General features: G+C 49.6%; 1 protein-coding gene and 1 pseudogene across 1 annotated transcript in view; both read left to right on the top strand.

Annotated features, from left to right (window-relative positions):
* LOC146201245 (uncharacterized) overlaps window positions 1-12,488 on the top strand; it is a 196,916-nt gene that overhangs the window by 65,640 nt on the left and 118,788 nt on the right. The gene's annotated exons all lie outside the window — the stretch shown is intronic.
* LOC146201249 (uncharacterized) lies at window positions 5,506-6,154 on the top strand (annotated as a pseudogene).

The following is a 12,488-nucleotide window of genomic DNA, read 5'->3' as shown; positions in this document are numbered from 1 at the left end:
CAACACTATAAATTAGGTGATAGAAAACTGCTTGGTATATAACCAGCCCCTACACATAGCATTCGTAGACTACGAGAAAGCATTTAACAAGGTCAAAACCTCAGCGGTCATGGAGGCATTGTGAGATCAGGGTGTAGGTGAGCCATATGTGCAAGTACTGAAAGATATATAGTGGCTGCACAGCAACTATAGTTCTGCGTAAAGAAATTTATAAAATTCAATTAAGAATGGGGGTGCTAGGCAAAGAGATAAGATCTCCCCATTGCTATTTACAGCTTGCTTAGAGATTATTCAAAGGCATGGAATGGGAGCAGTTAGGGATCAGGGTCGGTGGAGAATATCTCAGTAATATGCGATTCGCTGATGATATTACCCAGTTAAGTAACTCAGGAAACCAACTGCAACTAATGACAAATAATCTAGTCTAGATAAGAAGAAAGGTAGGCCTAAAGATTAATATGCAGAAGACTAAGGTAATGCTGAACAGCCTTCGAAAGAAACAGCAGTTTAAATAGGCAGCGAAGCGTTGGAAGTGGTAGGCGAATGTCTACTAAGGACCACAGACCCGGACCGCGAAAGGGAAATAACTAGGAGAACACGATTGGGTAGGAGCGCATTTCGAAGGCACTCAAACGTGACCAGCAGATTACCAGTATCGCTCAAGAGGAAAGTGTACAACAGTTGCATCTTACCTGTACTATGGGGCTGAAATGTGGAGGCTAACGAAAAAGGCTCTACATAGCGGAAAATGGTAGGAGTAGCATTAAGAGATAGGAAGCGTGCAGAGTGGGTCAGAGAAATAATTAGAATTACTGACATGACGAAATTAGGAAGTAAAAATGGGCATGGGCAGGGCATGTAGTTTGTTAAGACGACAACCGATGGTACCTTATGATAACCAATTGGATTCCAAGGGAAGGTAAGCGTAGCAGGGGGCGGCAGAAAGTTAGGTGGGCGGATGAGGTTAAGAAGTTCGCAGGGGTCAAGTGGATGCAGCTAGCACAGAACCGGGTTAATTGGAGGAACATGCGAGAGGCCTTCGCCCTGCAGTGGCTATAGTCCGCCTGATGATGATGATTATACTTTGAAATTTAACACTGATGCTATTCCCACTTTTTGGAGAACAAAACTTTGTGCGAAGCATTGCCATGGAAAGTGATAAAGAATCCAGGGAGATTTTTTAACATTAGTTTTTATTGCAAGCTTAATTGTAAGGGTGAATGTCCTCCAGGCGAGTTGTGCAAATTGAAATAAAATAGCATGTTTTGAGAGGCTGCTCAATGGTTACTCAGAAAAGCTGTGTAAAGTTTTGTTTTGTAGTGGACTAATTATAAATTTTCCTGATAGAAAAATCGCTTCATGAACGCCACCAAAAAAAAAACGAATAATCAAAGCCAATTAATTTCTAAGTTGAACCAAGGAGGTTTGTAACCTCCTTGGATTAAAGTTACAAATATGATACGCTACAACTCCTCAAGCGTTTTTGGGGTTAAGCGTTTTGTGTACGGTGCCCGAAAATCATTTTTTCGCTTTACCTTGGCAAGAGTGTAGTCGTTCATTCGACATTGGTTGCTCCTCTCTGGGCGATTTAGGGACTCTGTAGTGCAGTTTGACCAAGCAAGTGTTATATATCCTGCTTGCGTTTGACGAACAGGTTGGGCCATTCGGCGCCCAAGGCAGGAAGCTTGAAGGCGCGTGACTGCTGTTCATGAGCTGATTCCGTGTTATTCTAAACTAACGACTTACGCTGCGCTGTGCCGGATGCAATAAGCGATTGTGTGTTGGGTATACTCCCATTCTCTTTTGCTGCGCGTAGGTAAACAATGGAGACGAGCCAAATTACTCGTTGAGCTCTTAACGGGAGCACGAAAATTAGTCAATTGACATTCTTTGCGGAAGGATAACCAATGAGAATTCGTAATCGAAAATGTATTGAGCCTACTGCAGTGCCGACTTGAACAGACTGATCCGACCATTTCCGGAAATATCAGGCAGGTTTGTATGCAATTTTTTTCATCGGTATTTTGCACTCTCCATATTTGTGTTGCTCAGGTGTAATTTACACGGTGGTAAAATCAATCTCTCTTTACTTCTCATATTGCTTTCAATATGTATTCATTCAAGTGATCGTGCTTAGGCCCGAACATTTAGCGTATTGTCGAAAGTTTTCAAGCCAGTATACTGTGAAAATACGGAGAGTGCGTTCTGAGACTTAAACCTGACGTTTAAGGGTATCACGCTATACAGCCGGTGATACCCCGACCTGCTTTAACCAAGCCGTCAGAACGCACAGTACGTGCGTAGCTTTGGTGTAGCATGCCTGACGCGACATTCAAGAGGTTCATTCCACCGCAAATGAGTAACACAAATTGGTAGCTCTTGAAAACGTCCTGGTATCTTGTGGTCTGGTTACGTCGCTTCGGAGAATCAGTGCTCGGCCAATTAGCGCCATTCCCGGCATTTTTCGCTCACAACGCCGGCATTTGTGAGTAACGAGGATCTTGAAAAATCACACAGGTGGTATCTGACATGGTTTGTGCCTACTAACGAGGCTATCAGAATGTTGGGCGGGGTTGCCAATGCTTATGAAATAAGAGCCAGGCACACTATAGCTATTCTAAGCCGTTATGTTCACTGGGTTAATGCGGACTTTGATGGATCAGGTGGTAGCCTGTGATATCGCGCCACTCCCTTCACGGCGCAGCTCAAGTGTCCGCTGTTATATTAGGGCGAGAGCCTTTAATCGCTCATATTGTCGCTCGCAGAAGGTGTCACACTTTGCGGCCACCCTAGCTCGCGTGATGCCACAAAAGATGACGACCACATAGGTCAAAGGCCCACGCCGTCCAAAAAGGGGACGTATAATACTCTTTCGTTACATGGGAGCCGGTAGCTGGCATGGCCGTGCACTATCTGGACGTATAGGCTTCCTGACATTACGTTTGGCAGGCGCTGCACCCTCGGGCCTCTCCTTTCATATGGGATATCAGAATCAGCCTACATTCATGGATCCCGCGCAAGCACGGCTCGGACTTTATATGTTCGCTGGTAACTTACACTATTGCGTCATGCCGATCCGTGCGACGCCTTTCCTTTGGCGCTTTTTCGAAAGCCGCTGTAAAACCAGGAATCAGCAAAGTTTCAAACGCTTTCGCCTTATCGCACTTTAGTGGTCCAAAGTGCCACACAATTTTTTTTAATGCTAAGGTTAGTTTGGTTTATAGGGTCCAACCTCTCAAAACTACCCGGGCTATGAGGGACTTTGCGAGATTTCATGTATCAGAGAGTGCGTGTGGATTGTTTTAAATGTAACCTAGTTATCAATAAACCTTACTTATCAGTGAGCGCTTGTCCTGTGTACGTGGTTCCTGCTTTATTGTGTATCTGTGTATATCGCAGCGACGATCGCTGCGTCCGACTTATGTGACGTCACACATGAGAATATATGGACGCCAGCACTGAATAGAGCGGTTTGCTCCCTGGCATGACTCGCTACCAGGGCTGGGACAGGTGGGTCACCGCCGCTTGCGGCGGGGGCTGGCCTGCCACCGATTTTTGTCTGTTGTGGGCCGTCATTGCACCCGCCACCGCTTCGAAGCGGTGGTGGACGATGGCTGCTGTTGCGGCGCGCGTCTTTCTTTCCCTCTTTCATTTCTTTCTTCTCTATTTTCTCTTCTGTCTACACGAGGCAGCGGAGGTGGCTCAGCTACAGAGCCGGTAGCAGGCTCGTGCATTTTCTTTTCCTTCTTCCTACAGCCACAACAACAACAACCAACCCACAAGGTTCTAGAGCACTGTACCCGTAGGGTCAGGAGCTGGGGAGGCATGAGTATATATGGACGCCAGCACTGAATAAAGGGGTTCACGCCCTGGCATGACTCGCTACCAGTCCCAGCCACGTAGGGTCAGGAGCAGGGGAGAGGGTGGCTGCTCCTGGCCCTACGGGGCGGGGACTGGTAGATCAGTGCCGCTTGCGGCGGGAGCTAGCCTGCCAACATATTTTTATCTGTTGTAGGTCGTCATTGCACCCTCTATTGTTTCGGTGGTGGACAACGGCTCTTGCGGCGCGCGTCTTTCTCTTAATCTTCTTTTCCTTTTTTCTCTATTTTCTCTTCTGTCCGCGCGAGGCAGCGGAGGTTCAATGCGCGTTAAAGTTCCCCAGGTGGTCGAGCCCTCCACTACGGCTGCTCTCTTTCTTTCCACTTTCCCTCCCACCTTGTTCCCGTCCCTTACGGCGCTGTTGAGGTGTCCACAGAAAACAAGTGAGACAGTTATAGTGCCTTTCTCTTCCTATAAATAAATCAATCAGGCAGCGGAGGTGGCTCAGCTACAGAGTCGTTAGCAGGCCCGCGCATTTTCGTTTCCTTCTTCCTTCAGTCGCAACAACAACATGACTCACTGCTGATGTTATACAACTGGCGACGATGCAATCTACGTACCTGCGTAGGTAACGGCCGACGGCGGTTAGAGCCAGCGGGCGAGTAACCGAGCGAGGACGGCATGAACGGACGGGAACAAGCAATACAAGCAAGCGTTCCAGGAAAAGGGAACGACGTAGTACGTTCTCTCGATGTACGACTACCGCCTGCAGCCGCTCACATCTTCGTCCAGCGCTCCGAGAGGACAGCATCGCCTTGACCTTCGTTCAGCGTTCCCGGAGAAAGGAACGAAGTAGTACGTGCTCTCGGGGTACGACTACCGACTGCAGACTCTCACGGATACAAGCATCGTCTTGACCTTCGTTCAGCGTTCCAGGAGGACAGCATCGCCCAAAGCGGCCACAAAGAACGCCAACAGCATTCTCCGGAGAAAAAGGATGAATAGCGAACTTCTGTGCTTTTATGCGAAGCATACTAGCCGCACAACCGAGGTCTTCCTTGCTGCGCCGCGCGCGGCCGCGTAGCTACCACTTGACCTACATCGGCGCACCACGTGATATGACGTCACAAAAGCTGTGAAAGCTGGGGCTCAACTCGTGCGCTCGCTTGCGGACGTGCAGCCTCCGCTGGCGACCTAACTCCCGCTCCTACCGCTAGGAGATACTGACCTCACGCAATTGTATAAAAGGCGACGCACTCGTTGAGTCAGTTGAGCAGCGAGATGTCGGCCAGGGAGAGGGCAGCTCGCCAGACCGCAAAGCGCAAGTTAAAAACAGCCACGGAAACGGGAGAAGAACGAGAAGTACGGCTTGCCAAGCGACGTGCACAGTATGCAGCTAGACGGCAGCGTTCAACAACCGATGCTGAGGTGAAGGATGAAGCTTCGAGTACTTCTACTCGATTCGAGCGGCGAAATGCTACCAAACGGAAAATGCGTGCTGAAGACTGATCATCATAGTGTATTTATTGCTTTGAGAAAAATAAAGGAAGAAGCAGAGTAACACAAGTTGTTCTTGTCTATGAAATGGCTAACCAGGTATAGCCAGGTAATGTTTAATTTTTTAGGCTAGTATGCTTCGCATCCTATGCTTAACCATAAGCTAAGCCAGACCAATTTTTTAAAAATATGCCGTCAGTGGGGAAGATATCAGAATTCTACCTTAAAACGCAAAACTTCAATTCGTACTTAGGGCGCTTTGAACATTTGTAACGGTAAATGAGATAGCCAACAAAAACCGTCTCTCAGTCTTCTTGACAGTAATAGGCGCAGAGGCTTATGACACACTAAGAAGTATCACAGTACCCGCATCGCCGGGAAAAAAGTCATATGAAGAAGTGAAACGTCTCCTGAAAGAGCCTTACAGCCCCAAAAGTTCCGTCATAGCGGAGCGATGCAAGTTTAATCGATGCGTGCAACAGGTGGGTGAAAGCGTCGAAGGGCTCATTGTCGAACTTAAACGCTTAGCCAGGAAGTGCGACTACGGCGACTTCATACGGGATGCCCTCCGAGACAGGCTGGTTGCCGGCATACGGGATGAAGACACTCAACGTGCTCTGTTCGCGGAACGAGACTTGACATTTCAAAGCGCATGCAAAATCGTCCTTGACAGAGAACTATAGCGGTGCGAGACAGTGCGCAAATGCAGTCAAGAGAACAAGACGCAGCAGTGTACGTAGTGGAAGGTCGACAGCGTCCCGAGCCGACACAAGCTAAGCCCAAGATAAGGCAAGACAGCAAGAGCGAGAAGTGTGAAAGATGCGGCAGGGAACACTAATGAGAAGTTTGTGGGTACAAAAACTCGGTTTGAACGTGCCACAATTTTAGAGAAAAAACTAAAAGCACGCATTTATTTATTTATTTTACAAGTAGTGCCGACCTTATGCAAGGTCTTGGGCAGGAGTGGGTTGTCATGACCATACAGAATGTATTCATATGGCAAGAAACTGCACGTCAAATTAATAGATGGTCACAAAGACAATATTTCCATGTTTCTTTTTCAATGCTCAGCTGTGACCGGAAGAAAACAAAATGTGTCATGGGTGTAACTGGTGGACATGGGGTACAAGAACAGGTTCACAACAGATTACAATTGATTCTTACTCTGGAGTGCGTCTGTGAAGGTATCAAGAATGAAACATTCAACAGTTTGGACATCCAGTGCATTTGCTCGAATGTTCAGACGAAGACTCTGAGCATGAACTATATCATTTGATTAACACAAACCGATCATGCTACGAAGTGGGCGTTAACATTGAGGGGCACACCCTCAATATGCAAACTGACACGGGAGCAGCCGTCACAATCATTCCAGAGCAAGTGTACCAGTCCCATTTTTCGCACGGAGAGGGTTGGAGGTGGTGAAGGGTGGCTGTTCCTGGCCCTACGGGGCCGGGGTGGTAGGTGAACGCCGCTAGCGGCGGGGGCTAGCCAGCCACCGAATTTTTATATGTTGTAGACCGTCATTGCACCCGCCATCGCGCAGGTGGTGGACGACGGCTGTTGCGGCACGCATCTTTTTCTCCCTGTTCTTTTATTGCGAAGCAATACTACTTTAGCTACCACCTCAGGCCGTGCCATGTCGCGGCCGCATAGCTACGCTTGACCTTTCGCGTGACCTCGCTGCGTGACGTCATACCAGCTGTGTAAAAACGGGGCCCCATCTCAAGCCGTCGCCTTGCGCGGCGCATAGCCACGGCCGCGGCCTGACTCCCGCTCCTCTCACCAGGGACGCTGCGCGCTATGAGACGTCATATCATCTGGGTAAAAACGGGGCCCCATCACACGCCGTCGGGCCAAAAAACCGCCTATGAGCATCCGGGTGCCAGCCGCATGAAAATGCTCGCGAGAAGTTTTGTCGGGTAGCCCGGGATAGACGCGGCGATCGCACAGTACGTGCAGAAATGCACAATCTGCCAAGCAGTTCAGCCCACCTCCCGGCCAGTTCCTTTTCACCCATGGCCATAACCTGAGCACAGTTGCTCACGCGTGCAGGTGGATTTTCCACAGAAAGAAAAGACCGTGTTTCCTCGTACTCCTAGACTCGTTCACAAAATGGATTCAAGTGTGGTCGATGTCGCCAACCTCGGCAGGAAAAATCATTGAGAAACTTGGAGGTGTTTTTGCCGCTTATGGCTTCCCTGAAGTATTGGTGAGCGACAATGGGCCCCCGTTTACCTCAATTGAGTTCGCTGACTTTCTGAGCACCAACGGCGTAAGGCAAGTTCGTACCCCCCCCCTCCCCCTTGTCACGCAGCGTCCACCGGGGCTGCAGAACGAACGGTACAGACTGTGAAAAAAGGCCTTGCTGAAACAGGTGCTTGAAAGTGAGGCATCCGATGAGAAGCTGACGGTGAAAGTAAGAATTGATGGCTTCCTCATGGCCTATCGTAACACATCTAGCAGTGTGACGGCCAAGTCACGCGCAGAACGTTTTTTAAACCGCCAGCTGTGCACAAAACGTTCTCTACTGAAGCCAAATTTCGCAAAAACCATGCTGCAGAAACAGGAGCGATTGAAGGCTCAGGGCTATTTGGTTCGTGGGAAAGAGCGCGCGTTTGTGGTGGGCGACCGTGTTTTTGTGAGAACTATGCGGGGTGGGTGTGTCGCTTGGGAAGAAGGTGTGTCCCAGGTAGTGAGTGCGTGACATACGTGGTGAAAGTGCGCGATGAACTTCGCTTCACGCATGCCGATCACCTGCGTCCTCTGCAGGCCGATCCCAGCGCGACTCCACAGCAGTTCAGTTCAGGCGTTCAGTCGTGTCCGACTCTTCGCGACCCTATGGACCATGTCACGCCACGCTTTCCGGTCTCTCACCATCTTCTTAACATCACATAGCTTCATCTGCAATGCCTCGAGAATGCCATCTAACCATCGCGTTCGCTGCCTACCCCTTCTCCACTCCACAGCACTCGGATATAAGTGTCAAGTGGACCAAACAGGAAGAGGTGTCACCATCCCGACATGGCTTCTCCTGTCTCCATCGGAGCCAATCAGTGGCGCAGCCCTAACGCTTGACATCGTAACCCAGCCGGAGCCTGCACCGCATGATTTGGAGGCTCCCTTGTCCAACGCGCCAGTGCTAAGTAGAAATGCTCGTGTGCTCAGGCAGCCAGACTGGTTTCGACAAGAGAACTGAGTGACGGCGTGTTACTTAATTGAGCGGGACAGTGTGTGATGACGCAGCACGACGGCTAAAACGCCGGCATGTATAGATGTCGCGACTATCGCTGCCTCCTACTCATGTGACGTCACACATGAGTATATATCGATGCCAGCACTGAATAAAGAGGGTCCTAGGCATGTGTATCAACAAGAAGTGCAACAACATAAACACCATAAAGAAATTAGACACATATGCAAACCAAGTAGTGGGCATATTCAGGAGGGTATCAGTAAAGGGGACAGGACTAAAAGAAAGGAATCCCCTGAAAATGTCCCATGCGTACGTAATAATTCGGATCTGCTACGCGACGCCGTACCCAAACACGAACAAGACAGAAATAGAGAAGATAGACAGAATATTGAGGAAATGCGTCAAGCGAGCTCTGGGACTCCCCATATCCACGTCGACGGACGGGCTTGAGAAAATGGGAGTTCACAACAGATGGGTTGAGCTGGCAGAGGGGGGGGGGGGGGGGGAATATCCCAATTGGAATGGCTCGGCCTGTCTGAACGGGCAGAACAATACTCGAATGGGTAGGAATCCGGCCAGAAAGTAGGACGCACAAGATGGTAAACATCCCGCCAGAAATCAGGGCCAAGATACGCGTCCCACCTATGCCGCGAAACATGCACCCTGAGTGCAACAAAGAAAGGTGAGAGCATAGGGCTAAGGCCTGCGAGAGAAACATGAGGAAGCGACCGGCGCTCCAGGTGGCTTATGTAGGCGTGGCGTGCGGACAGCACGGGGCGGCTGTATCCGCTGTTGTCAACGTGGCAGGAGCATTAATGGTAGTGGCTTCGAGACGCACGAGATATGCCAGCGCGGCGGAAGAGCTGGCGATAGTGGCGATAGCGCTCGCTTGCGTCGGTACCAAGGCCACGACAATTTTATGTGACAGCGAAAATGCAGTCAGGAAGTTTGGGAAAGGAAGAATCTCGGAAGAGGCCAAACGCGTCCTCGAGGCGAGGCCGATAGAACATAATATAGAAATAATATGGATTCCAGCGCACGAGACTATTGCAGGCAATGAGGCTCCACACGAGCTTGCCCGAGCTCACTATCACCAGGCGGCCGAAGAGAAGCGATCTCGCATAGACATCAAAGACAGCTTGATTACATACAACGAGATCAAGGAACATTATAAGCTAAGCAGGAGGGTCTATCCGCCGCCCGACCGTTCCCTCGGAAACGAGGAAGCAATTGCGTGGAGATTGCTAGAAATCATATAAGCCCCTTCTGGGTGTACCTGACAATTTCTAAAGAGGAGAAAGACCAGTATTGCATAACATGCGGGGAGAGGGGCACTCTAGACCATATAATTTGGGAATGGGCTGGCAGCCCGGGTGCCGAGCAAAATATATATAGCGAAACCTGGGAGACCTTGCTACGGAGCGAGAACCGCGCTCAACAGCAACAAGCCATCCGCCTGGCGGCTGAGGCAGTTAAGCAACAATGTGTCTACACCAGACCTTAGTTTGCGAGGCTTCTAAGTAGGGCTCCCGCAGGCCTGCATGCCGGGGGGTCCAAAAAGGAGTCTCATTTCGGTGGAAATAAAACGTTTTGATGATGATGATGATGACTGAATAAAGCGGTTCACTGCCTGGCATGACACACTGCTGACGCTATAACACCTTTAATGGCTCATCGTTGTCAGCAGGAATGTGTCGACAAAAATGTTCCAGTTTTCCTGAAGTCTCTGACTACATCGTTATGTAGTCTTAGCATGGTATCTTGCGTACAGAGGCTGGGCCTGAATCCCACCAATTCAGCCGGCCACGCATCATTCTCTTCGGTGTATTTGGTTAGCCTCCTCTGAATGACTTTCTCAAGTAGTTTGCCTACGCAGGATGTTAGTGATATTGGGCTGAGATTCTCCAAGCCCGGTGGTTTTCCCTGCTTGTGGATTAGAGTGATCTTAGCCCTCTTCCACTGTTGGGGTACTTGACCGCTCTCCCACACCCGATTTAAATATTTGGTTAGGGCATTGATGGATTCGTCGTCCAGATTTGCGAGCATCTTGTTATTAACGAGGGACGAGCGTCTTTTTAGGCCGTGCAGCTCCGCTCTGACTTCTTCCACTGTTATGGACGCGTCAAGCTCGCTGTTCGCCGGTCAGTTGTAATCTCTGTAATGCGCTGTGGCGGGGGAGCTACGTACGTGGACTTGAGCTTGTCAATGAGCTGTTTGTCCGTACCCTTAAAGTTATACCTCGCCTTGACCTGTTCTATGTTGGCGGCCGTTTTGGACTTACTGGGGTCTATCAGGAACCTGAGCAGTTGCCATGTCTTGGCCCCATTCATGGTGCCCTCCATCTCGTCGCATTTGTTATCCCAACGTTGCGACTCGAGTTTCCGGGCGTATTTTTCTATTTCGACGTTGTGTCTGGCTATCTCTCTCCTGAAATTTCGGTTCCACTTTTGCTTTGTGAGCTTCTTCGCTAGCACTTCTTTCTTTTTGAACATGCCGAATAGTCTGCTATCTATCGCCTCAGGCAGAGCTCCGCCTTTAATTTCTTCGGTGGCCTCGTTTACGTGGGTAATTATTTGGGCGGCCCAATTTTGAATGCACTCTATATCTCCAATTTCTTCCCGTTCTCTGATCTGTCTGAATTTATCCCAATCCACTTGGGTTTCCGTCCGATACACAGCGGGCTTAACGCTCACTTTCCTGCTTAGTTCTACCTCTAGCACGTAGTGGTTGCTATCTAGATCCTGATGCTTGTTCGTAGGTCTATGCTGTTCGGCAGAAAAATCGGAGCTCCTGGTAATGATCTGCAGTAGTGGGAAGATAACTCCAGATATCAAAATTAAAGTCAACGGGAACGAAGTCCCGAAAGTAGATGACATCAGAATATTAGGTATGATTATCAACCGCAGGGGTATTAACAAAAGCCTGATTAAGAAATTAAAAGATCAGGCGGAGCTCGTAGTCAGAGTATTTAAGAAGACGTCCAACAGAAGGAGTGGTCTCACGGAGGCTAGTAGACTCAGACTCGTACAAGCTTTTGTCACGAGCAGAATGTGCTACGCGACTCCATTCCTAAATATCAACAAGACCGACGAACGCGAATTAAACCCCATAATTAAGAGATGCACGAAGTGCGCTCTAGGAATCCCCATAACTACTTCTAAAGACATTCTAGAGAAAATGGGGTTGCATTATGAGTGGAAAGAGCTAGCTGCGGTGGTCAGGCTGTCCCAGAGAGAGCGACTCGCAGAAACGGCGGCGGGTAGGCAAATCCTCGACTGGGTAAACCTACTAGCGCCCGGGGAAGGCGAAAGTGTCAGAGAAAGCATAGATCGAGAAATCAGAAAGCATCTATACGTCTCGCCCACACCGAAGAACATACACCCCGTACACGACGAGGGGAGAAGGAAAAGCAGAGCTGCGTACTCGATAACAAATTGGACAAACTCCCGCCGGGATCGGTCGCCTACACCGATGCAGCGATCGGGAAAGAAGGCGACGTAACCTCGGTCGCCCTATTAGACACCGGGATCGCCATAGGAATCGAAAGAAACCGAGATCTACCGCCGGTAGAGGCGGAGGAGATTGGAATAGCCATTGTCATTGCACGACCAGGCGTGAAACACGTCATCAGCGATAGCAAAGCGGCGGTTAGGAATTTTAGCGAAGGTAGAGTCAGCAATCGTGCTGCAAAAATTCTGAACGAGTCGTCTCTCGCCGAAAGCGTGACCATAATCTGGACCCCAGCACACGCCGGTCTCACCGGCAACGAGGCTGCCCACATGCTCGGCCGCTCCTCGCTACCTCGGGGTGCTGCGGACGCCTCCACAACATCTAAAACCAAAGAATGTATTGGTACGTTTAGGGATGTAACCGACAACCGGAAGAAAGACCGGAGGATATATCCGCCACCGGTTAGATCCCTGAGTAAAAAGGAATCGTACGACTGGAGAAGACTCCAAGCTCGAAATTTCTTTTC

This window comes from Amblyomma maculatum, chromosome 2, assembly GCF_055883805.1.
Source record: "Amblyomma maculatum isolate TAMU_Amacu chromosome 2, ASM5588380v1, whole genome shotgun sequence".
NCBI classification, from domain to species: domain Eukaryota; kingdom Metazoa; phylum Arthropoda; class Arachnida; order Ixodida; family Ixodidae; genus Amblyomma; species Amblyomma maculatum.
Note: the sequence above shows the minus strand (reverse complement) of the source record. Positions and strands in the feature narration are given on the sequence as shown.